The sequence below is a fragment of the Aphelocoma coerulescens genome (assembly GCF_041296385.1).
Source record: "Aphelocoma coerulescens isolate FSJ_1873_10779 chromosome Z unlocalized genomic scaffold, UR_Acoe_1.0 ChrZ, whole genome shotgun sequence".
Classification (NCBI taxonomy): Eukaryota; Metazoa; Chordata; class Aves; order Passeriformes; family Corvidae; genus Aphelocoma; species Aphelocoma coerulescens.
Window position 1 is genome coordinate 54,911,051 of NW_027184085.1, and position 27,749 is coordinate 54,938,799.

General features: G+C 41.2%; 1 protein-coding gene across 1 annotated transcript in view; it reads right to left on the bottom strand.

Moving 5' to 3' along the window:
* The window catches only part of PALM2AKAP2 (PALM2 and AKAP2 fusion), a 265,609-nt gene that overhangs the window by 175,390 nt on the left and 62,470 nt on the right, over positions 1 to 27,749 (bottom strand). The gene's annotated exons all lie outside the window — the stretch shown is intronic.

Consider the following 27,749-nt stretch of genomic DNA (forward strand, 5'->3'; position numbering starts at 1 on the left):
GGTAAGGTGATGCACTCTGGTAATCTGACTGTGAGTTTGAGCCCTTCTTTTCCTTCTGTTCCCAACTCCTACCCCTGAAATCTGTACTGTAGTAAACACCTTCTCAACAGCAGTGCTCTCAAAAACTGTGGCCAGGGAGAGTGAGAGAATACTGCAGACAAATGCAACATTCTCTTACAGGTTGCTGAATATCCAGTGCCTTTTCTCTTTTCTCATTTCCCCTTAGACCTCCCTCATGCTCTTCCCACAAAAAGATTGTGTGGAGTCACACACCCCAGTGCAGGAAATACTTGTTTAACAGAGTTTTTTCCCCTAGTATGTGTAAGAGAACAAACCTTCAGACAAGCTAAATATACATCCATGGACCCAGGGAGCACTGCAGAAAGGCACCAAATGCTAAACTTAATTCTTGTGCTCCTGCAGCACCTTGTACTATTATTGTATAGTATTATTATGATGAAGGTCACATACTAGCTTTCTTTTCTGCTTCCCATTCCTGCTGCATACTGTGTGGCTTGCTTTGATAATTGGAAATTGCTCTGCAAACTGACTGCCATGGCCCAGGGGACAGAAAAAGGTCTACCACAGCAGCAAAGAATCGAGAAGAGGCAGGTCCAGATAGCAAAAGAAAAAAAGGGAAAATAATAATTAAAAAGTCCCTAACACTGCATGAATAAACAGAATGTTCAAGGGGGGGACTGCGGGAGGAAAACCTTCTCTGCAGTGTATGAGGCCATCTAGCGAGCTCAGGCATTGTAACAGCTCAACTTTTTCCATGGTATTTTGTCCTGCTTGTCCCCCCACAGGACACTTCACAAGCCAGCTACCAGCCAGGTATGCACACAGATACTTCAACAGTATCCTTCACTGCAAGGTGAAAGGAGAAAAACCTTTGTGGGAGAGGAGAGAGTGACAACAGAAAGGGCATGACTGATGCCAGGGAGCTTGGCATACTGGGTTTTTATGGGAAGTCAGAAATCCAGCTATACTGGCAGTGGAAGGGCAATGTGGTGTGCAAGTTTTCACTGAATCCTGTCCTCAGCTGCACAGTTGGGGATGATAAGGGGATCTGCTCAGCCAGCAGGCACCACAGCAACTGCGTTGGTGAGAAAACCTTGTCAGGAACCGTGAGATATAGGCTGCTCAGCATTATGTGGTGTCTTCCCTGACAAAAAACTGCTGAGAGGCAAGGAAATGTGTATGTGATGTGCTAAAATAATTTCAAGTTCTCAGAGAACTGACGCTTGTATTTTATGTGATACTGGACTGGCAGTCCGGGAAGGGAAACGGCTGCAATGCAAAGCATGGTACCTACCAAGTCCTATCACGGTGCTTTGCCTCCGAGCAGACCAGACTGGCTGCCTGGGGATGAGCACATGACCAACTGCACTGCCCATCCACTCCTCTGCATCTCATGTGAGGCTGCCAGGTTATGAGAGCAACAACAAATACCTGGGATTTTTGATAGCTTTTTGTGGCTGCTCAGAGAGCCCTTGAACATACCTGAACCTACATCTGACTCCAAAACCCATACCAGGTCACACTATCCTGGTACAAACTATGCTTGTTCAACCTGGGGTACAATGCTGGAGAATGTGAGCACAGGATGGTGTTTTGACATTCCAGGTGCCAGCATGTGATTCCTGCCTGTGCAGTGAGGTTTTCCACTTTTAGCCTAGGCATAAGTGTTTATAGCAAATTTGTCCTGTTGCATTAGCAGTACCTCAGAAAACTGGAAGGAAAGGGTTGGAAGACCCTCACCTAGTAAACACTGGTTTAATCTCATCAAATTCTGGGAGCCAGGTGAGCAGATGATCCACCCGTTTTTCTGTCTTCAGCTGACCGAATGCATTCACCTTCTCATCTCTTGAAAAATTGTTTGACCTGCCTGGACCTTCCTCAAGGGAGAACTCTTCATGTTCACCAGTCTGTCTCTGGAACAGCTATAAATCTGGAGCTTGGTAATTCTAATAATGATAAACTGTTCCACATTCTCCTGTATTGTCACTGAAGCCTTGATCTGCAAGTTTTAGGATACCAAATTAATTCGAAGTGTGAAATTATTAGTCCCAGTGAAAATAAGTGTGCACATCTGGAAACATTTGCTATTTCAGTAAGTGTGTATGTGTCCACGTAGGCTATAGACAGGAGAAACAAAATATAATTAACTTTGTAGCTGTGCAGCCCAGTACAAACAGTAGCACTATTGCTAGTAACAGATTCCAAGCTTTGTAATAGCTTTGCAAGGACTTTAGGACTTGACGTGGTCCCTCTGGAAGTGCCCCCTTTGTCTTCTGCAGGTCTGTGCAATTGTATGGTGTAGCTACGATCTACAGACCGCAGTGCCAAGCAGTTTGTTCTGTAGAAGGAAATGCATATGACCCCACTATAGTCATTTCCTGCAGAGGAAGACAGGCTTGTTGCCACAGCTGAAGCTTAGGAAGAGTGATACAGGGAACTGTAAGGAGGACGATGGGGTGGGATGATGAGACAGGGCAATGAGCAAATTCACAATCATCATATAAAGACCTAGAGCAGAATAAAACTGCCCTAGGAGCAGCAAGGAGAGCAAAGAATAAGCATCAAAAGAAGTATGGCCAGCAGGTCAAGGGAGATGACTCTGCCCCTCCCGACCTGAGCACTGCATCCAGCTCTGTGGGCTGCAGCATCAGAAGGATGTGTACCTGCTGGAGCAAGTGCAGTGCAGAACCACAGAAATCATCAGCGGGATGGAACACCAGTCCTATGAGGAAAAGCTGAGAAAGCTATGGTTGTTCAGCCTGGAAAAGAGAAGGCTCTACAGAGACCTTGCCTTCTAGTTCCTAAAGGAGGTTTGTTAGAAAGATGGGGACAGACTTTTTTTTAAAGTCAGTCTCGTATCCATAGGACAGGAGGAAAACCAAAAGAGGGTAGATTTAACATACATATAAGGAAGAATTTTTTTTTATGGTGTGGGTAGAGAGAAACTGGAATAGATTTCCAAGAGCATCTGTGGATGCCTCATCATTCTAAGTGTTCAAAGCCAGGCTGGATGGAGCTCTGAGCAACCTGACCTAAGTTGAAGATGTCACTGTTTATTGCAGGGGGGTTTGGACTGGATGACTTTTAAAGGTCTCTCTCAACCCGAACTATTCTGTGCTTCCATGATTCTATCTAGCATATGTAATATATAAATAGCAGATTTGACATGGAATTAGAGACCCATGAAGAAAGACAAAGGTATGAAGGGTGTCAGAAAGAAAATAAGAATTGCTTCAATAGACTCCAAATTGAGGAGAAGAAAACCACCAACATCTACATCACATTCCTCCTGGAAAAGGGAAGAAACCCTCACAATCAGCATAATATCTACCTTGATGAAGAGTTGGAGATGTTGATGACTTTACATATATTTTAACTGTGTCTGGGATGGATCCGAAGAGGTTGTGGAAGAGTAACTCTAAGAACAGAAAAAGGGGCAGGTACTACGAAGATGTAAGAGTTGTAACTATTACTCTGCAGACTTATAATGTGATACAGTTCCTTTTTCTCCTCGTGTAATATTTGGCTGATATTAGAAACTAGTCAGCTGTTAGATTGGTAAGATTTTGTTTACCTTAACAACAAAGTTTTGGCTTTGCATAAAAAGTCTGCTTATTTTTCATGTACACAATTAATTGAGTGCAACTTTATGACATTGTAGGTGGGAGATGGATGCTAGCTATTTCCCAGCTCAGTGCTTTGTGCACTAGACTCTCTTCCTTGTGGTGCTGGTTTTTTGTGTTTTGCTTTTGGATTGTTTTTGTTTGTTTGTTTGTTTTGGTTTGGGTTTTTTTTTTGTTTTGGTTTGGTTTGGTTTTTTTTTTTGTTTGTTTTGTTTTGTTTGTTTGGTTTGTTTGTTTTGGTTTGTTTTCCTTTTCTTTGATCAGATGGGCTTTGGGCAGAAAATTCAGGAGAGTCTATTTTCAAGGGAAATTTCTCCACAGCTATTTTAAAGACAGAAACAATTTTCTAGGCCTCAGATTGAAATCTGTTTTAAAAAATTCCCAAATGCTGTAACATTACAACAGTATGTGTGAGTTTAATGTTACTGAATGTGACAGCACACATTATTTCAGCCTATAGGAGAAAGACCAGACCACTCTGAAATGCCACTTTTGGATCAACACTGGGCTGGTGGGTCTAGGTCTAAACCAGAAGACTAGAGAATAGATGCCAGACAGTGCCAGAGGGTAGGGGAGGAGGAAACTAGCGGGTAGTACCTAAAAAAAAATAGGAAGTTTTTTAGGAGAGAAGCAAAATACAGCTTTTTAGCTAAAGTTCACTTAAAAATACTTGTTTTTCTTAATGGATTCTGGTCTTTTAAAGTAATGCTTCCCTGCATTTTCACTTCCAAAATGACTGTAATTTTTTAGAAAAACAAGGTATTTTGAAACTGCAAAGTTAAGTGTTAAAATATAACATCTCTGCATTAGAAAAAAGTCTGTATTTTTCTGTCCATTGAATTCAGCAGATGATTTTGCTGTACCCATTTTCATATTGTGGAAAACAATGTCTTGGCTTGAGTTAAAGTTCTCATTTCCTGCTCCTTATAGCACCCTCAGTCTAGGAAGCATGTTATACAGATGTGAGATTTTCAGGTACACCAACTCATACAAAAAGGCTACATCACTCTATAAGATAACATCAGACCGATATTTCAAAAACCTAAGGCAGCATGTGAAGGCATCAGAAATTTCTTATGGAGGTTTTCCTCACTTAGAGATTCGCTGTTATATCCTTGTAATTATGGTAGTATTTGTTACTTTAAAGCAACTTTCTAGCACTGCATGTTGTATTCAAACATTTCTAGTCTTGCATTCTAGTACACAAAAGAATGTATCTTTTGTAGCACTGCCAGTCTTTGGATTATCTCAGTAGAGGATGGATGTATTTTCTCCCAAGCTTAAAGACTGAAAACTATGATCTAACAGTAATACTATTTGCATGCAAATAAAATCCAGATTTTTTTCTCAAAATTATTTTATTCTTCTTCCACTTTTTAATTTTTTTCACTCTGAAGGTTTTATTGCTTAAAATCTTCCAGGCAATCTGTCAGTTCCTTAAGCAGAAAAAAGTTTCCTGCTTCTTTAGGAGTCTGAATGGCCCCAATTACTGAATATAACTCTCTGGGATACTGTTATCATATACATATGATATTAGCCACCAGTGGATGGACACATACGCAAATAAAAAGTTGGTGGCAGATTTTAGGAATACAGACGTCTCTGGTATTGCTACTGTAATTTCAAGAAAATTATTTTTTATTCTAGATAAAGATGCCTTCTTAATACTTTTCTTGCTAGTATTCATTGTAAGACAAATAAACGTAAGCCACCTTGCTATCACACCAGAAACAAAGGATGCATAAAATGTGGTCTTTGGGACCGTATATCTGCAGTATTAAAAAATAAACTTTAACATGAATCTATCCAAAGTTTTCTCCTACAGTCCATGCATACATCAGCTTTTGCCTGCCTTTAAAATATGGCAAAAAGAGAAAGCCCGTGGTTTCACTTTCCATTGGTTACATCCACTGAACTTCTTTCTCTGAAGCACCTCTTTGCGAATACTTTGGAAATATGAAAATATAAGTTATGATAATCTAATGGCATCTTCAGTAATCTTAGTGAGATGTCAGCTATCAAATTAAGAGAAGACACTACGCCCTCACTCTGCGGTGCAGGTGAATATGTGTGACAAAGTCAGTAGAACTTCCTTTACTATCCAGCTAGCAGATCATCCTTATGACTTCTGCAAGTTACAAAACTAAAACATTTCCTCTGAGTGTGGCATCAGGATAACCTCACCTGGGATGACTTCTGACACAATGCCATGGAAAATACAATGAAAATGGCAATTTTTGCGTATGTTGTACTTCCAGTTCTCACCTACATCTCCTTGGTTTAAAAAAAGCTAGACAGGTCATACATTGGTATCCTATGGCAAGAAGGAGCCTTTTAATAGCTCCCATCAAAGCTAATCACACAACCCAAAGTATGACAATGACCCTTCCAGCTGTAAATGTTACAATAGGGAAGAAGCTGTTCCAGATGTGGAGTTAGCCTATGAGATGGCAATCTGTGCCTTCTGTGCGTTAACTCTCCTGTGGTCACAGTCATCTAGGAGACAGCCCCGGACTCTGAGGGACAAGAGCACTGGAAATGACGCACAGCAGGCACAAAGCTCGTGTTCAGACATAGACATTAAGAAGAAAGTTATAGTGGTGATGTGAAACCCTAGCCTACTGCAGAGCTGGTGCACTGTGGGGTTGTGGTGATTCCCCAGAGGATGGAAGGAAATGTTTATTAATGAGAAATTTAAAGGGGTACATTGAATACAACACATTTCTAGAGGTCTGCCAAAATGAGCTCTGCTGAACACATTTCAGTGCAATGTTTCTTGATATTCTGGTCCCCTGATTTCCACCAGACTTTTGTCTTAAATATAGTCACACTATTTTTAAAAGAGGATATAGCCCAGTGCGATTCTGGATAGCTTAAGGAAGCACCTTAATATAGTTAATTTTAGTTGTGAATTACTCATGTTGTTTTGGCTCATTAAAAACATTTTTAATTAAGGAATGCATTTAAACTATGTTTAAGCCTGGAAGAAGCCTGTGCTGACATTGCCTCTTGACCATGTGCAGCACACCATGCTGGTGCAGTCTTTGCTGGCTGCCAGGCAGCAGGGTATGTCAGCAGGGCACTGCACTCTCCCTCAGGGCACCAGCAGCAGTGTTTTTTGGTGAGTCTGGATGCTCAGAACATCACTGCAGCCTTTCCCACGCCGTACTGACCGGTAGCTGACCTGTGTGTCCCACATCCAAAAATAGATGCAGTATACAACCTCTTTCTAGCTGAGGAAGTGAGGGATGTAAAAGTACTTTTCTGTGGTAAAATAGAGCCTTCCCAGGGATAATTCCTAATGGCTGTAAACAGCTGTCCACTCTCTGGGGTGGGATCTTGACATTATTCCATGAAAACTTGGTTAAATAAGCCCCAGTACTTTAGTTAACTATTTCTATTTTGGATGCTCCAGTCAGGTTCTAGTCTCCAGTATTAAAAAAAAAAAATTAAAAATCATGCAAAAAACATATACTTTGACATTATGATTACATTCCCATTGGGAAGCAGTCAGGCTGATGCTGGCCCTGTCTACATGTCCTCAGAAGGGGCTGTACTGAGAAACCCTCATGCTCTAGGATTTTGTTATTCTCAACTTAAAATGAGCAGTGATGGAGTGTGACGTGTTTAGGCAGAAAACCACTATGCAGAAATAAACAAAGACATGTAAAAGGGAGTCAGGCAGTGGTACTCAAAGGAGAGGTGACCTGACAGCGTTTAGGACAGGAGCCTCTAGAGAAGGCCAGAACTATCCCACCACAGCAAATGCCCATTGCCATTCTTGGTTCGCCTGTTGGCTTGCAGACTGTGGGACACAACCCTGTAAAGCAGCACCTCCTCTCTTCACATTTGGGACATCACACATTCTCCTCATACTTAACATGGAACATGACAGGAGAGCTATTCTGTGTTCTGCTTTTGAGACAGGACAGAACAGGAAGCAGAAGTCATTGCTGAAGACAAACCCGATGAAGAAGACTTCTCTGGAGGGAAGAAGCCTTGCCGTGCTTGAGTGGCTGCTGGGTGGTCCTGTGTTCTGCTGGAGACCACAGCGCTATCATGGCACGAAGTCGAGCATGCCAAACACATGTTTGGGAACTGGAAGGCAGCCTAGTGAGAGGATGAATAAGGGCAAGAAGGAACAGGAGTAGAGAAGGCATTTGCACACCTCCATGCTGCAACTGATGATTGCTGGGAACAATCAGAGCTACACTATTGCTAAAAGGAGAGGGAACAGACCAGATGAGAGGCACCACGGTCCCTGGCCATGGTGACCAGCAACAGCAGGGAGAGGGCGGGACTCCCCCCGGCTCCAGGACTGACACCTCCTGGGTCCCTTTCCATGAGGTGGCTGTCCTGTCTGTAGCAGTGAGAAACCCCGGGGCAGGACCACCCGGTGCTGCACGTGTAGAGGATGGGTACCTGGGGGTGCTGCGGCACGGCTGCTGTGACAGCACGACGGAGGATGAAGGAATGGAACAACAGCTTGCCTGTGACAAGATTAGGGATATCTTAGGTTAGGAAAGTAGCTTAATAAATTCCCTGTTGCCTTGGATGTTTAGCAAGCTGTATCAATAGCAGAGATTGTAAAATGCTTTTGGCAATTCTTAGCAGAAATCTGGAAGATATGAAATGAAGAGATACAACAAACCACTGAAGGGAACTGCAATAGTCTTAAGACACATTTGTATGGAGCAACTGCTGTGACAGAAAATGTATATATTTGATTCTCCTTGCAGATACAATGTGAAAAATAAATGTTAAACAATTATGAAGCATTTGTATGCAGTATTGAACAGTTATTTTGTTTCACTCTGGGAATGATGTTTTATTTCCCTGACCATAGATTATTTTTCTGTCTTTGTTTAGAAATAGATACCATTTTGACATTTGTGGGGGGTTAAAGGGCACTGGGAAATTATGGCATATGGTTGATGATTTCCCTGAGAATTATTACTGCTTTGGAAATCACTGACTTAATTAAATGTAAAATGTTTACGGGAATTTATCTATTTCACTATAATCTGACAGGAAATTATCTCAATATTTTGTTTCCATGAAGCAGAAACATTTGCTTTTTACTTTACCATTTAACAGATAAAAACAGATAAAAGTGTTACAGTGCCTGCGTTGAGAATGTTTTAGTCTTATCAAAATAAATGTTTCCAGGAGGTCAGACAAATAATATTAATTCCTCTATTTCACAACAATTTTGAAAAAGTTATTTTTTTCTCTGTATTTGAGGCAGTGTTGAAGTTTCAAAGTCTCAGAATTTTGTCTAAGATAGAAATTTCTAGTTATGAGCCATTCAAGTCATCACTTTATGCTACAGGTTCTTTTATAGCTTCAGCTTCTCATAATCTTTTTCTCTAAGGTGCAGAGAGTCTAAAATTTATGCCTTCTCTTTCTCTTCACAGATGTCTATTCTAACTCTAATGACAAAGCATGAAAATCCAGAGTCTATTTCAGACTAGTGAAACAATGTAAAATTATTTGGAGAGCAAAACTGAAACTCTGAATACAAACCAGAAGATATATTTATGCCTTCAAATAAGAGCTCTGAAACAAGTGACTCCAACACAGAAATATTTTGCTAGCTAGTGAGAAGAGGGGGAGTGGAAAGAAAACTCCACCATCATTTCAAGCAGCTGTACTGGGAGCTGTCTGGCTGATTTGCACTGGTAGTCAATCCAGTTCTGTGCCTGGCATTAGCTGTTTCTAGATATTTCATGGAAACAGACCAAAAATTCAGTGTTGGCTTACATATAGGAAAGTTTCTTCCTTACCTAAAACACAAGAAGCTGGCTTTGTTCTACACTGTAAGAGCCAATAGCCTGTCCCAAGCACTAATATAGTTTGTTAATCCCTGGAGACTCTACCTTGTATTTTCCAAAATACACCACTGTATGAGTTTACAAGTGCAACAAGATGACTGATCATAATGCAAAAAATCTGGGGTTCCCCAATATCCACATTTTGAATGTCCTGGTTTTGGTTTTACAATCTGTCATTTTCTCTAGTGAAAAGCAGTTCCTGATTTAACTTCTCTGTTTCATTTCCATATATACTTAGCACTTCTCTTCTCCAAGAGGATTAGAGAAACAGAAAACAGTGCAGCCCTCCCTCTTACATCAAGTATCTCAACAAACTGGTCAAGCTTTATCCTGAAATTGTCCAGGAACAGAGATCCCCTGTAGTAATTGACAATCTACTCCAGTGCTTCAACATGCTCACTCTTGAATAAGGTCTGCAGGAAAAATACTTGATTATTTTCTTAAAGGTCTGGTCTTCTGGCATTTTAATCTCACTTCTCTTGTGTTTGGAATTTATTTCTGTCATCTTTATAGCTACTTTCAAAGTAGTCAAAGATATTATCATGTCCCTGTTCAACTTCCTTTCCCTAAAATAGTTTTCTTTTGCAAGTTATGGGTCTTTGTGATCAGAAAGAGGGAGAAAAGTCTATGACTGGCTGGAAGCAAGTGCTGAACCCCAGTGGCCCAGGAGAAGGGGTCCAGGCAGGTCCTTGGTTGCAGATTGTGTTGGCTGAACTAGCATTGCTCCTGGTGACTGTCTCTGACCTCATCTCACATACTTGAAATGAGGGACCCTCCATGGCCTCTCCAGTGTTTCACTGTCCTGATCACTGGAAAGATTTCCCTAATGAATTTCCATTGCCAATACTTAATTTCAGTCGTTGTTGTCCCTTCTACCGTGAACACAAAGAACCCCTTATTCTGCTCCATTGCAATGGCTGATGAAGTGTTTGAAGACCTACTCTCTGCATTAGACTGAGCACTCTTTCCTTGTAGACCATGCCCTCAACCACTTCCATCTTCTCCTGATTTTCTGGTAGTCTGAACCGTACTTCCAGTGCAATTGTATTTTCAACTGCATATTAATCCAAGCGAGACCTTACTAATGATCAGCAGAGTACTCTTTTATGTTTCATTACCTACATACCAAAGTGTCTTTTCAGCACAAAATCCTTGACTCATGTCCAGCTTCTTATTCAACCTAATTCCCACATGTTTTTGAGAGAACTGGGCTGACTGCCATAGCCCACCCTGTCTCCATGGTTAGCTCTGCCTGCCCAAAGGCAAAACTTTACATTTTCCTTCTATTGCATTTTTAAGATCACCTCTGATTTGCAATTACCATGCTGTTCTTCACCATGTGCCCCCAGGTTTGATGCTGTCTTCAAGTTTAATAAACAGGGCATCTACTCACAAACCTTCTCATCACCTACAGTGTTATGAGAAGATGAAATGGTATATGAACCAGCCTAGAGTCCATCAAAACTTTTCCCTTCAATTTTGTCTGAACTGTTTCTTACCAATATTGCATCTGTCTTAAACAAGTTTTGTCCAAATCATAGTTCTACTACTGGATTATAAAAGTATCAAAGTCTCCTTACTGTTAAGGTAAATGGCATCCTCAACTGACATGGTTTGCTAGGTGCCTGTCAAAGAAGCTGGGTATCTTGGCAGGCCTTATTTGATAAATTCAATCTGTTTATAAGTCACTATGTGTTCTTCTAGACAACCCCATGTACTCCTCTAAGGAATGAAATAAGTTTGGTACCCCCTAACTCCTCTTTTCCCTGTCCCCTTGGTAAAGTTAAGAATGACATTTGCTTTTCCTACGATCTTTTCAAGATCTCAAAGGGACAAGATTCTGAGATGGTTTCAGCCAGATGTCCAGTTTGGGGATGGATCTCACCATGCTTAGATGATCTGAAACCAGTCTGATTTGCCTCAGTACTCTTCAACTTGTTTTTCCTGATTCTGCTCCAGTGTGTACCTGGTGCAACTGCACTTCTTGCCCAGTTGCAGCACACCTTTTCAGTGAAGACTGAAGAGCAAAACAAGACTCTTATCTCAGTGTCATCTACCATCTTTCCTCTCTGTAGAACAGGAGATTAGCATTTTCCTTTGTTTTCTCTCTACCAGTAACACTACCACAGAATAATTTCCTATTATGGTATGGAGCATATTATGCCTCTGCCTTTTTGGCTTTTATCCTCACCTGCTTTTGCAACTCTTTCAAGTCATGCTTAGCAATCTGAACTAATTTCCATTTTCTGTGACCTTTTGTCTTTGCTTAATGCCAAGGAAAAGCCAGTGATTTAGTGCAGTGAGTCTGGTCCTATACTGCCTATTTTTCCTCTGTGTCAGTTTGTGCTTTTATGGTCATTGACCCTGTGTAACTCGTCTATGCACCAAAGCTTTCAGCTATGAAATCTTGGGTTTATTGACATCTGCCTACCCCAAATGCATTATTTTTAATTTATTTTTCCATTTGTAAGTCACAGACTTTGTAATTTCATGGTCATCCTAGTGGGTCCCTAACCTTTATATTTTGTGGGGTCTCCCTACAAACTAACCACTCTGCAGAAATTCCTCGTTCTGAATAGTTGGCTGGAAGAGATATTCATGCTCCAAAGATCTGCTTCCATGTGTAGGGTGAGGTTAAGATGATTAATAGTATTTTTAAAATAAGCATAGTTTTTTAATTACTTTCTCTTCTTACAGGTGTATTTTCCACTGGACTTGTCAGGCAATGTTACTATTTAAATGAATTTGAGAGTGGCAATTGAGTCCTAGAATTTTTTCCAGTATCATTAGGATAACCTAGATGCTTTTGGTTAGGAGAAAATTAATATGCAAAAGCTATTCTTCTCTCAGTCAAATCACAGCCTCCTTTTAGATAAGCAAACAGAGAAGCTACAAGAATGCTAATCAATGTGGGACACAAAGAACAAAGACTTTCTCTCTCTTCTGCAAATCTACCCTCCCACTTAATTAAAAAATAGTCTTCCTAGGAGGATAATGAGGAAAAAAGGGAGCAGGGAGCAGAAGTAGCGTGTAGCAAAGGAGAACTTGTGCTGAAACAGAATGTATTATTTTGACACTTCCAGATTCCTTCTGTAATTAAAGAATCACCCCATCACCCTGTGACCTATATTTTCTGGATTAATAGGACTGACCTGTGTAGTCCAACCCTCTCCAGCCATGCTCACACAGGCTGAGCAATGCCTGAGGACCATCAAGGCCCGTGCTCAGTGAGCATGGCACAGCTGACACGAGTCCACAAACCACCAAGTAAAACTCCTGTTTGCAGGTTTGCAAATCCTTCCATTTGTGACCCCTGGGATGAAAAGAGGCAAAGAAACAAGGGCTAAAGCCTGGAAAGTTTCTTGCATTCCCCAGCTCCCTCTCTGCTGGAGTGGCAAGAGCATTCCTGTCTGCTGCCCTGGAGAGAATCAGCTAGTGAGGAGTGGCAGAACCACACCACTGACAAGTGCAGAGGAAAAGGAGGGCTTCATCATGGAGCCATGTCACATTGCTGTTCAGAGTTAAAAGGAAATTTGGTGACAAAAGAGGAGAATGAGAACCCAAATGTTGCCTATAGACCTGGCTGCCTGCCTTGAAGACAGTCTGTACAGCAGGTCACTTTACTGGGATGTGAAAGGAGAGGAATCTGCAAAAAAATTGTTGTTTCCCAGAAACCCTTTGCCATATTGAAGAAGCTACCAAGCTCTTAAAAATGTAACAATTAAATACAACAGAAACTAGAGGTTTGGCAGTAGGGGAAAAGATGGATATGAATAGCATTTAAGAGAGAGAAAGCTGTGGGAGCTGTTAAACTCTAGCAACTTTAATAGCAAAGACCACTTTAAATCCTTACAATTCATCCTATTATCAAAGTCCACCTAACTGCAGCAAAAAAGGGAATGCCTCTCTGTTGGTTCCCCCTCCTAGCTGCTGGGGAAAAAGAGGGACAATTAATATTTTATCACCAAATGAATAACTGGTGCACGGTCCTTAGGCTAATATTTCTCACAAACAATATACACTGTATGACATGAGAAGTGCAGCTAAGCCCTGCAGAGGAGCTACTTTATTAAAAGTAAATTTTTAACAGAACAGCAGTGAGAGCTGCTGGAGTACTTTTGGTGATTTTGAAGGTGATGCTTTATCAGTTCACCTTGATTCTCCATGGGAAGCTATTTTCTCTGCCTGCCAAGGTTTTCCAGTTCTTTATTAAAGTTTTCATCCAGCAAAGTCTGGACTCCCGTTCTCCAGGAAAAGCCGGAGAAAATGGATTTTTCAAAACCTTCACTATGCAAACCCTCTCAGAATAGGCTCACAAACACATGATTCAGCATCCCTGGGGCAAACAGACACATTAACACGCTTTGTACACTCTGGGCTATTTCCCAGCTAGCACTCCTCCCATGGTAGACACAAAACACCATTATTTGTTTTGAAGACACTTTCCTGTGAAGGAAAGAAAATCCTTCAAAGAATTACTTAAGATTGGACCATGCTCAAAAGACACGGGGTTCAGATGAAAAATATCATTCCTTCAGAAATATTCAGCTCTGCAAATTGTTCTCAGTACATAGAACAGCATGAACTTGTCACCAGTAAAATCGTAAAACAAGACAATTAAGTAAAACCAAGATGTTCCATGTTCTATTTTAGTGGTCGAGTTATTATCAGGAAAAGCTTCCATTACCAAATAAATCAGATTAATCCAACATAGATTTGTATTATGGTTAATTTGTCCCAAATATCTAGGGGCAAAAATCAGTGTATTACTGGCTACTACAGCTTCTGAGAATCTCTCTATATAATTTCTGTGCCAAGAAATGGTCACATATTTAATTTCTGAAAGAAAAATTTCAGATATCCATAGTATATGTACTTCCATAATGATTGTTTTTTGAATGAAGGTTATTCCTATTTAGAGAAAGGAGTTTGAAAGCCCACTTGCAACCCATTTTCAGCTTTGTTCATGCACAGTACTTTCAGATATCTATATAATCTAACAAAGCAACAAGCAGTTCAGTCAGAGATTACTGAATGCAATTTACCTCTTCCCTAATCAAACACTAGCTATCAATATTTCTTTCCCTTATTGCACTGAATCCTTTCCAGCTCAGCAGTAGGTAAAGCAAAGACTAATGAGGAAGGAATCACCTTTCAGAAATGCTGGGTCATTGCATCAGGTTTTTCAAATGTCTTCTCTTTTGGGAGATGAGGTGGCTCAGCGAGGGCCGCTAAGATGAAAAAATATCAATGTATTACTCATCTTATTCAAGCTGCCAGTATGATGCAGTCTGTACTGATGCAGTAAGTGGTAAGACAAGCCACCTAATAAAGCTGTGAAATGATTAAATACCACCACTCTTAACAGGAAAAAAGACATTTTCAGGATAGGTTATTTTACAGCTTTGCCCTACAGACACTTCAGATGGCAAAATAAGCACTGGAAATAAGGAAGGAATATTAGACAACCTGCTTTGCTTGAGTCATCATGTTTCACAGTCATTGTTGATCTATTAGTCAAAAGAAAAGCTGTATTATCTTGTTTGCATTTGAGGCAAGTCAAGAACAGCTCCACTGAAGCAAGCAAGTTTGTGATTTAACTGTGAAAACCCAAAAGCACTCCAGTGCCGCATAAAGCCAACCTGGTACCCAAGGGATGGCTGGTGGTGTTTGGTGGAGGGCTTGATAATGCACAGCTCCACCAAGGAGCCACCTGTAAGAGTCATCCTGTTCATTAAATGTCTTCATTTGTCACACGCCCCATTTAAGCAGGAGTTTTCACTTCCCAAGGACCACAGTGCAATTCCCTGGCCTCCATTTGCACTCAAGAGGGAGAAACTGTGCCTGTTCCATTCTCCTTCTTTGAAATGCCTGAGGAGTGAAATAACTGCCTATAAAATGCAGTTCAATAGAAGCCTTGCAAAAAGTAATGTGTAGTAGCTTATACTGCAGCAAAAAATCTGTTTGGTCCTGGGATCCATGGTAGCCTTGAACACCGTAAGCCAGGACATCAGGATGCGGCTCTCTCATGTGTGCTGCTAATTGTTTGCAGGAATCAAAACTTTTGTCAGCTATTACATTCCCATTCTGAAGACGGGAAAAAGTTGAGGCATGGATGAAGAATTTACATGGTGGACAACAGTCTGATTTGGTAGTGTTTTCTGTTCATGCACTGTAAATTTTAAATAAAAGCATTTAACGGACCAGTGTAACACAGAGTGCTTACACATGTGGTTTTGTATTGCCTTAGGTGGCATCATTTTGATTATACCAATCTCTGAAAATTGAAGGTCTCTGGGTAGAAACAATGTATTACAAACATTAAGAAAAAAAATAGCTGGTAAGAAGAACACAAATTCTCAAAACTTGTTTGTGTGAAGCAGACTTCAACTACTGGAACCTGTTTTCGATTCATCCTTCCAGGGAAATCTATACTGTTTTCAGCTGTCCAGACCAAGCTGGACTCTTTACCTGACCTTTGATGCTACACATGCATGAAAGAACCTCCCTGGTAGCCTCAACAGGGCTAGGAAAACAGGATGATTTTTCTGTGACATAGCTTCAATATGATTGATGATTCACATTTGTAAAGCTGATTTTAGGCAGCAAAGAACATGGGGGGTTCTGAAAGTAGGATGGCTGCTCCTGAAATTACTTGTCTAAAAGATGGTAAGGGGAATGTTGACCACTGCTGCCTGCCTGGAAGAGTACAAAACATTGTCCATAGCCTTAAAACTGGGCTTTCAATGACCATATGTGCGACATAACAAGTTACATCTGATGTGATGGTTACTTCCAGCCTTTGGAAGGCAGAAGATTTTAGATTGTGCCTAAGTGAAATTACAGTTATTCCACAAGAAGGAAACAGAGCTGAGGATCACCATGTTGTTGGCATGGCGACACCCTGCAGTTCTCCACAGCTCTCCCCAGAAGGTGATTCCAATGAGGTAAGGGCTCAAAGGCATGAGGCATTTCCCTCGCATGTTTTGGGGCATAACCACAGTACACATGTAAATCCTGTGGTATCTTCCCTGTTTTCTCCTGCTGCAACATTTCCTAAAGTCAGAATGAAGTTATTTTGGCTTTTATTTATTTTCTCAGCTGAAAATCCTATGGCATCAAAACTGGACTGCCAGTGTAACAAATATGAACCACTCCCCCACATCAGAAGTGATGTCTTACTGCTGGGCATAACTTCTGACAGTGAGCTGGTTTGTCCTTGCAGGACCAAATCAATGGCTAGCCCTGTGCAAACCCGCTGGAACAGCATTTGGAGGGTGAACTGACTACGCTGGTTTTCCCAACTGGTGCTGAAAGCAAGATGAGACTTACATGCCCTGCTCTACTGGTGACACACTGCTGCTCTGCAGCAGCTGATGACTGGAATGCATTTCTAAATTTAGGAATCTTCTGCCTTTCTGGGCTTATTCCAGGTGTGCCAAGTCACAAAGCTCAGAGGTCATCAGACAAGTCAGAAAACCCTTAGCCTTTGCTGTAACTCAGTAGTACTTCATATTCCCCTTCTATTCTGTTGGAAGTAAGAGCTTCATCTTCAACTGAAAGTCTCAGCAAACCTTACCTGGGTTACTAAGGCTGTTCCTTTATCTAATGGACCCACAGACAAACAACTTACTGCAAACCAGACTGCCAGCCAATTTCCTGATTGCAATGTGGATTCTTGGGAGGATCATTTGTGTGAAATTTACTGTCCTGATTAATAAGTACCCTTATATTAAAGAGCAGAAATGAGGCTAAAGATGGACTCATACCAGGAAACAGCATTTGCAATTTTCTAAGTATGTTTTTAAAAATGCACAAAATTAAAACCAAATGGAAAACTTCTAGTATAAGGCTATGGCTCCAAGACTTATAAGTTCTTTTCTCTGGTCACTTATCTGACTTGAGTGTTACATGTTCCCCTACCATATGCCTATGCATTACCAGTAATCCATGTTTGCTGGGAATATCCGTCTATTCACACTTTGTGCAGTTAAGATTCTGTAGGCAAGTTCATGTTTCCCAAGTGGGTTTCCTAAAAACAAAAAGTCCTTTAAACAACCTAGCAATAACTCCAACATTTATGACACTTTCCCTGAGCTACAATCAAATACATCAGGGTCTGAACTGGAATTGCTTTCTCTCTCTGGTATCTGTTTGCAGACAACAAGAGTTTCTTCTGGTGTTAAAGATCTGTGTTACAATTTGAGTCCACCAGCTGCTTACAGACTTGGCTTATCTACACGAAACATCACTCAAGCTTGGCAACCTGGGCTCTAGTCCATGCTTCTGGTCCCCACTTCCTTTTCTAGTCAGTGCTTGCCTTGATGACACACATATAAAGTCTTTGCAGCAAAACGTATACTACTACTGTGCACAGCACCTGGTGGGGTGATGCAACCCATCTGGAGATCCAGTAGGAATCCTGGATTCCTAACTCATTGTATAGAGAGAGAGACAGCAGGAGAAAAAGAAGAACTAAAACAAGCCCAGTGGCTAATAGGCAAAGATAAGAAAAACACCGTCACATTAAAGAGATTAATCAGTTGTTTGGTAACAGAATTTTGACAGCCAAATTAAAATATAGAACCCCTTTAGGAGTTATCAACAACAGCTACCCATTTAACCATGCAGGTGTGTCACACCATGGGCCTGAGGCACCTCAAGACATGCCTTCAGAAGCACCAGATCTCAGCTGCCACTGCAAAATAAGAGAGAAACTTGAAGAATTCTGAAGAGCAAAAACTCTCTCAGTGTTCTAAGGGGCACCAGTGAAGTTCTCTTCATAGAGTGAGAAGAAATTCCTGTACCATAGAGCTCAGTTCACATCATGCTAAATGTGTGGGAAAGATAATTGCACAAACGAACACCAGAGTAAAAGATGTGGAAGAACTGCTGAAGTACCTGCTTCAAATAATGCAAGAAGTCTTTGGTAGAGGCAAGAGTTTAACCCAGGGGTAATTCTGCACTTCATACTCTCATGGCTGATTTCTTTCTTTGAGGCAATTCCCAGAGACACACTCTGCACCACCTACATTGTCTAGAAAAATGCAGGATGAAAAGACTTGGTCCCCGTGACTTTCTCTACTACGACTCACTGCAAACTTTCCCATTGATGTGCTCATTTTTCCCAGAGGGCAGGTTATTATTAAAAACAATTTATTTCAGTATGTTTTCTAGTGGAGAGGTAAGTACATGGCTACTATAACCTCTGCCTGTAGAACTCACTCCATTTAAGTGTCCATACTTTTTGCTGGTAAAAACAGCAATCCACAAAGGGAAGCTTTGCTTGTGTAGCTGCATTAATTAAAAGTGTTCTAGTATAGAACTGGAGTAATTTAATGAACTTTTACATGGAGGACTAAATGCGTTTTCCTGGGAATGGGACAGCATGAAGATGGTATTCCTCTGCCAGGTCTTCCAGACCACTTACAATCTAAACAATGTTTTCACAGCCTTTTGAAGTTTTACCAGTTATCCAGTTATTCAGAATCATCTTCATCTCTTTTAGAGCATCTTTTCCCTGGCAGGTATTTTGTTTTTTCATTTACTTGCCTTCTTAGGACTCTGGTCTCGTATTTAGGTGAATTTGAACTGATGTGGACTGACAGCTACAGAGAAGGGAGAACAGATGCCTGTTCAAGTCCCAGAAGACTCATGGTTGTTGGCACCTAGAGCATATCAGACCCTTGTCCATGGATTATTTAACATGGGTAGTATCCAGGTGGACCAATTTCAGTATATACCTCTCCTCCACTGTCTCTTAGCTATGACTCCTTGCATATCAGATAGTCTTCACTGGCTGAAGGAATTCTAAAAAGAAGCATGAATACTGTCCAAGTCTGATTCCAATGCTTTGTAAACTGGAATCTACCTTTCACTCCAAATATTCTTTCTAAGCCATTACTGACACTCTAAAGTCATAATCCAATACTCCAGTTGCTTGACCTCTCAGACCAAACTTTGCAATACACAACATGCTTTGTTCTGGCGTCCTAATTGCAGCTCTGGGTACTGATTGCATGGAAATCCTTGGTAAAGCTCTGCTTTATCTGACCTTGAACTAAATTTATGTTGCTGGTTTTGTAAAATTTTTGAGTTTTCCTTTTTTCCTCCCTTCCCCCCCTCCTCTGTTGCTTGGTAGTACTCCTGACATCTCTGTTAAGTCCTTTTTCCCCTGTGGCCACAACAGGTCACAGCTGATACCATGCAAACTTTGAAATGGTTTTAATCCATGTGCATTTGTTGTATGAAGTCTCTCACTGTCTCCACTTATGAATCCCTATCTCTCCCCCACAGGTTTTGCTGCCCCTGTGCACATATGTCATACCAAGTCAGTTTCCTACTTTGACTTCTTGTAGCAATCTGGTGCTGGGCCTGATCCCTCAGTATCTTACACTATAGAGCCATATACCATTTCAGCCTACAAACCCATACCTGTAATGGCAATGAGCATGTTTTACCTTTTTAACATGCTGGTCCAAGTGCTCTGAATGTTCCTCGTTGTTACTTTGGCCACGTCAGTCATGTGTTGTGTTCTTGGATGTCTACAATTTTTTTCCTAATGCACTCAGCTTCTCTGTTGCAGCTTGTTCACTTTTTTATAGTGAGACCATACATGTGCAAGCAGATTACTGTCTGTTCCTGAACATGACTCCTTGGGACTTTTCTTTTTTCTATAACTGCAAGTTCCCAATGAAATTCATTACATGTGTCCCTTTCTCATCAATCAGGATTCCTTACTGCGCATCCAGTCTTACTTTGCCTTCAGTGGACCATCATCACGGATTTGCATTACTTTTTGCCTTGGGATTCACATACTGCAGGAGTTAAAATGCCCTCCGGGGAAGGTGGCATGCTTTTCAGACTGCAGATTTTTTAAAATCGAGGCTCAGACTGCCAATGCCCACTGGGTGGCTCCAGACACTGCACCTTGCCCCACCTCCACCTACTCAGCGCTAGTCCAGCTCTGCAGAAGTACGTGTCTCTGCTGACGACCAGCAAGAGTGACAGGGCAGAGCCTGGGGTCATAAACAGGTGATGCACCGGACACACAAGTAATGGTTATTGGTGAATATTTGCATCACCGTAGTGCCCGGCGGCCCAGCAGAAGGTGCCTGGGCAGGAAGCAACATCAAGGCTTAAATCCACACATTGCCCTTGAGGCACTTAACTGAGGCACCTGGACGAGAGAGAGAGAGAGAGAGGCTTACACAGGCCACAGAAGTGATGCTGTTCCCTCACTGTCTGCATGGGGGGCCAAAAGAGATGATGATCCAATGTAGGTGACTTATTTAAACCCTTGGAACTCAACAGGATGAACCTGGCCCTTTGGGAGAAGGGAATATTGAGGACCAGAACTGCAGCTGTGTCTTCCCTGGCTCTGTGACCACATGTGTGTGAGCATGTGTGTGTGTACACTGCATGTCCTGACCTCAGAATTTCGTGTACACACATGTGTACACTGCATGTTCTGGCCTCTATGTGCAGCACATAAAGAGTGGTTTGGCAGGGAAGAGAGAAGTCCTTTGATTTAATTTGGAGAGAGACTAATGACCCTGTAAAGAATAAAACAAATTCATGCTGTTGCCTAACTCTGCCTTCTTTTTCTAAATACAATCCTGGTTTGTCATGTCTTTCAGGATTGTGCATGTGTAGGTTACCTTCACATAAACTTGTCTTCCTGTTAAAGAATTTCCACAACTTTATTCTTTTCCATCTACCAAGTGATATAGGAGCCAACTGTATGTAAGGAACTGTTTCACCTGCACTACCCTGTGTTAAGGCTGGTACACCAGGAAAGCAAACCAACCAGCCAGCCTCAACAAAAGTAAGCATAACAAGGAAGGGGGTGGAGACTACTCAGTTTTGTTTTACTCTAGGCAACTATCCCATTTGAACCATGATTAATACTTAATTTGGACATAATGAAGTTCAACAGTTCCCACTTTTCATGCTATAACACAGTTTACTGCTTCAGTAAACCCCTGTCAGTTCTACTAGGCTTAAAAGAAGTGTGAAGATCTAAGATGGCTTTACATCTGTGGTGATTCAATACATAAGATAATACATGAGTAATGAAGAGATTTCCCCATCTTGCTAACACCATCACACTGAGAGATGTGCACTTTTTAATTTTGAAATGTTAAGCCAAGGAGGCTCTGGAGTTTTTCATTTGATAATATTTTACTACCTCTCATCTAGTATGGCCACAGAAACCCAGCCTTGTACAAAATGTCCATTTTATTGAAAGGCTGCAGTTATTAAAATTGCATTTTTCTTGCTGAACCTGACCTAGAGGTATTGCCCCTTTCACAAGGGGGTGCAGCATGTGATCTAGTGTTAGCTCATAGAGAAACTGATGGCACTTTATAATTGCCTAAAAAGATGCATCCCTGTATGGTGGTTTTAAGCCCAGCCGGAGATGAAACACCATGAGAAGAAATTCATTCTACCCTAGCTGAAGCCAGAACACCTTGACAACCTGTTTCTGTTCCCAAGGAACATGTCTCTAAATCTATAGTGCCTGACATGGGTGAAGTGTCAGAAGCACTAGAGGTGGAAAATCCCTTGCTATGTACAGGCAGGGTTTTGGGACTTCTTTTATATCTGGCTCTCAAATTAGGCAAATGGGTGTCTTTATCAAGGTCCATATATGGTAAATGTATTTAAGGAGAGCAGACACAGGTGATGTGGAGGGAGTCTGTGCCCCAATTGAAGAGTCTTTCTTTTTCTCCATTCTGTAAGATGCATAGAAATCATTAAGTTATTACAAGCTAGCTATGCCTAGAAGTTGTGGAAGATCCAGAGATGGCTACTATTAAACCCAGAACACCAACATTTAAGCAACTGTTAAGGCACTGACATGCCATTCTGCTATTTTGAGTTGAGTTTCAGAGCTGAAATAGTAAGCTGTGTGTTTTTAGTGTTGGCTTGTTGTTTCTTTTTTTGTGTTACATCTGAATGTATTATACCATATGAAAAAACCTCAAACCCATTGCCACCCAGAAACTCCCAGCTCATTGCTTTTCTTGCATCATCATGCAAGTTCTGAGAAATTCTCTAATCACACTGCAGAGCAGGTTCCTTTGAAAACCTGAGATTTCCTGTTGTTGAGGATTTTTGCCTGGTTTTGTTTTGGTCTCTGTTTTCCCAAGAAATATATCACATATGAAAATAAACCCCAGAAAGAGCTCAATGAGAGGTGAAGTTTGTGCTCTTTTGGAAACCGCAGTTCCGAGGGGTTGCTGAAATTGGAATCTGCAGATCTTCTTGGAAGCTGTGCTTCTCCTGCACTTCCACTCATTAAGCATCTTTCTCTCTGAGATGGAGGCTGCTGGGAGGGAGGGAATTTTTTGCATGCATTTACTACCTCTCCATATCAGCAAGACAGCAACAACCAGCAAGGATATGCTTGTCCCTGGAGAGAGCTTATGCCCTATGGCCCAAAGTACAGACCCTCCTGTCATTAACACTGGAGCTCTCCCTCCATGCTGGACCACAATGGAAAAGCTTTCTCCTAGAGGTGACACAGTAGTGGCTTACCACCAGCATGCAGAAAGGTGAAGCATTTCACAACCCCAAAGGGCTTTTGCAAACATTAGGACCTTGGATGTGCTGACAGATGAGTAGTCCTGAGCAAAGAACACAGGATCTGCACACACCTTGGCCTCTGTCCTGCACTGCTTCACCCCCAAGAGCTGTCACAGTGTCGAAGTGCCACAAATGGCTCTTGTGTCTGCATTTTGGGGATCCAGAATCCACTGGTTTAAGCTGTCTGCCTAGCCCACACATCCAAAATGGCTAGAATAATAATTTCTCACTCCTTGGAGTTGTTGGGTCCCTCCTCATCCAAGGTGAACAGATGCCCTGTTGATTACTGGAGGGATATGCCACTGTGCTGAACATTTATTTCACTGGGTTTCTTTACTACAGGAACCACAAGTCCAGTCCTGGTACTTCATGCAAGTGTTCATCATCAAGTAGAGAGATACAGAGTATTTCTTGTTTCCATGCTACCCAAAAGCTTCAGAGCAACAAAAACCCTTCACGTTTTGGAGTAAACACAGGCCACCATCATGAACTATAATTTAATCTAATCTAACAAAATAATTTTTGGAGCATTTGAAATGCTGTGAAGGAATAGCAGGCTTTGGGTGGGCTGCTCTGTTCTGTGAATACTACCTGTTAAAACCCAGATGTCAAATGCCAGCTTTCCATTCACTGCTGCAAAAAAAACAGACTATCATGTCGTAAGTAAAACAAACCAGGGGAGGCATGCAACACATTGAAGCATTTGTTTTGCCTACAACACACTATCACAGATATGTCTGTTAAAGCTGACTGGGAATCTCTATCAATGCTATCCCAAATGATATGTTTCAGGTTTGGGATGTGGAGAATAAGTTTAAGGGAAGGGAAATGCTTTTCATTCATTTTTCACTCCTTTACTATCATTTACTCCAAATCTAAGGTAGATGCAAAAATCAGGAGATCACTTTTGCACTGTGTAACAATGGGAAAGAAACTCAGAAATGTCTGCTTTCCACTAACACTGACCCATGATCTTTACAGGAGCATAAAAAACTAAATAGCTTTAAAGTTTGCGCCTAAGAGCAGTTTGTGTCAAGAGATACCCATGTCTGCCTTCACTCTGACATTGATACAATGATGCCATCAATCATCCCGCCAGATTTCAAACATGTAACAATGTCATCCCACTACTGGCAGACACCAGTCTTCTAAGGACTCAACTGAATAAGGAGTTCAGTCTTCTTGTTAAGTCCATCGGACCAACCACTTTTTTTTAAAGAAATGAAAGAGACAACATATTTTTACATGGGGCATCTTGTCTTATTCTGAAGATTGAAGTCAGGCAAGAAGGAGTGCTGGAAATCCAGGACCAAAATTAATTCAGCTCTTTTGACTCCTTGATTTTCACTTTGCATTCTTGGTTACAATGCGGTTCTAAACATATTAAACTAATCCCGAATGTCAAATCACCATTCTGTAATCCACAGTTACACCATTCATATGCCTGCATCTTGTCCTCACCTTGCACTCCCTGTTTTTTAACTTATATGTACATCATGTACTTCTATGTCCTCCTGATGTTAACTATCAGCATAATAATAGCATTACATTATTTACGTTGCATTATTTGTTCGGCTTTATTCTTCTTTTTTGATGCTGATAGTTTTTCCACTGCTTGACATTAAGTGCACAAAAATGCTGAGTAACATAGGCATTCTTCTTCAAAATGCTTTTGCAGATGAGGAAGCTCATTAAATCATTTCACTTACTCATGCCTAAGTTGAGTCATATGCACATATCCTTGCAACCTACAAACTGAAGTATATTTCCTGTATCATGACAAAATAACATAGAAGTCTAATAAATAAGAAGCAGTCTGTACACTTATGCATTTTCACTGCCTCAGTTGAAATTAAACACTTCCCACACAAAGGAGAACTGGTTACGCTAGCTTAAGAATAAACATTAGAAGCATGTTTGCATCTTGCAAAATTTATGATTTTAGTGAGAAAGTCACTTAAAATTGAACCAGCATGATCAATACCCAACCAAAGCATTTGTGTGATGTGAAAGCTCTTAAAGACCATCTACAAACTCAGTGCTAAACCCTACTGTTTCTCCAAGAGGTATTGGTCTTTTCTGGAGTGCACACATCCTCATGCGCCCACCAGATACATGAGCCCACCTACATGAGGCCACATCCTCATTTAGGAATGTTTGTCTGGCCTCAAACACTCTCAGTTTTCTGTTCTGAGTGCCACAGTTTGTCAGACTCTTTACAGCTGGCTACTCTTTATAGCTGGCCTGCAAATAAGGAAGGATGCTTCTCTTTCACCACAGCTATACAAGTAGTAGAAGCAGAGGCATGAGAAAAGAACCTTTTTGAGTGCTTCAGTGTGTGTGGAAGAAATGCTGCTCTCCGTCACGATGATGGGATACTGCAAGAGGAAAGGGATGACTGCACATTCCCCCTTGTTAAAGCAGGGTCATGGGTACTGGCTGCCAGCAGGCACTGCATATTGCCCCTCACAAATAAGCTTCACCCTGATCTAAGAGGAAACGCAAAAGATGTATTTTTAAAAATATATTATGTATTTATATATATATTTTCCAGTATGTGTGTCACAAGAGACTTTTTCACAGATACATTGATACTGCAGCTGCTCTTTGCTTGCACATATGATGCAGTGTGACAATAATGAATATGCAAGATCCATGGCACAGTGGATAGTGTGTATAGGCCTGTAGAATTAGCCTTAAGGCTGGTCTTGAAGTAATTTTCTATCCTCCAGGTGAACCAGATTAGTCTGTCCTCCACCACCCTTGTTGAGAGGTTCAGGCTTTTTTGCAGGGTTCCCCTGGATAGGGCACAATGGACTTCCAAAGGGCCATTGATCCCCTCCAAACATGAACAGATGAATGATCCCCCTGTAATACTTCCCCTTTGTTTCTTTCCTGGGAATGCAGGGGGAAAATGTAGTGCACAGGCACCAAGAAAAATACTTCCAGGATGAGCTCGTTCTACTTCACTCCTCAGGATAATGGGCTTGACATTGACTCTCTTCTTCTTCCCCCTTCTACAGCCCTTTATCTTCTCAGCCTATTTTGATGGGCTCTGGATGTGTCATGGATGTAAACTGTAATTAGACTAATGACCTCAACCTCTGCTGTCTAATCTCTACAGTTCAGACATAATATTTTCTCACTTAAATTAAAATACTTTATTACTATCTTTGGAATTCCCTTAGAAAGACAACAGGAAAGTTTAGTGTGCTAGCGAGGCTGTCACACAAATGTCTTCAACTCTGGAGAAAGCAGCTGACCTGTCATTTGACAGATAGGTGGTCACAGAAGAAGAGAGCTCTGCTACTTTCAAATATTCAAATATTTGATTTGATGGCTGCAGTTAAGGAAGTTAAAAAGCAAACCACAGGGGAAAGGTTTTGCACAATCCTTCATCCTACACTTTGAACTAATTAAGCAAAGAGGTTTCACTGCCTTCAGTGGTGGTACTCGTATAGCTGAAATTAGACACTCTCTGATGTTTTTGCTGGATGGGGTCAGAGCTCTTAGCACCTTGCAGCATTCAGCACTAGATGAAATGACAGTACATATTTCTGAAGCACAGTCCATGTATTCTTTCCCTATACAGTATTAATTTATGAAGTAAAACATCAGTAACATATGAAATCTAGAATAATATGAAATCTAAAAAAAAGGTTTTTTGCCTTATGTTACCACAAATATAAAAGAACAATACACATTCTCAGTTTCAATTAACACGAATCACAGGACAAAGATCAGTAGCAAGACAGAACTCTCACATTCATGCTGATCTACATCTTCCTCATAGTAGTAATTTAGCATTGTCCAAGCTTAGGGAAGGTCTGCTTGTGTATATCCTCAAACAAACATTCTCATTGACTTTTCCAAGAAATTTCACAAGAAACCTGCCATAAGGCAAATTGAATTCACCAGATGATAAGCTAATACATCAGCCCTTGGACTACTGGTCCTGTTCCCTTTTTCTCTGTTGTAGCCTCAGCTGACATATTTGCAAAAGTTGTGTTGCCAAGTTTTACCAGCTTTTGCCAGCTGAGAAAACTCTAAATTTACATAGCCTAAATGATAGAAACAGCTCTGGAATTTGCTCTGTGAGGATTAAAAGCACTGTCCTTATGAGCTTTAGAGACCTTTGTCTGTAACAAAAGAAGGGAAAACACAAAAAAGAGGACAAATGTCAACTCAGACTGCAGTGAGAAACTGATAAAAGAAAATAATTCTAGCACCCAAACCTTGTTTCTGAAAACAGTAGGCATTTGATCTCCTGATGGCATCTGCTGCTGCATTTCAAAAAGTCATTTGCACCAGTGAAGTGAGTGCAAATGGATGCTCTCCCTCTTTGAACTAATTTTGGCTGTAGGAGGTGTAAAGGAATGGAGAATCTCTTGAGTGTTGATCAAGTCATACACGTGCATCTGAACAGGGAACTTGGCCCTCTTTTTAGCTACCTCATGAAAGAAATCCATAAAAGTCCATTAAACACAAAGATAACACAATGACTCTCTCCTGCACGACATGGACATCTAGGAGACAAATGCTGGGCATATTTGGCTGCATGTGTGACTGCCTTTTACAGGCTTGCCTGGGCAGCTGCCATTAGCTGCTGCCAGAAATGGGGACCTTGGCAAGGAAAGTTTCCAGCCTTAACAGGAGTGATTGTTCTTAGGCAAAGCTAAAG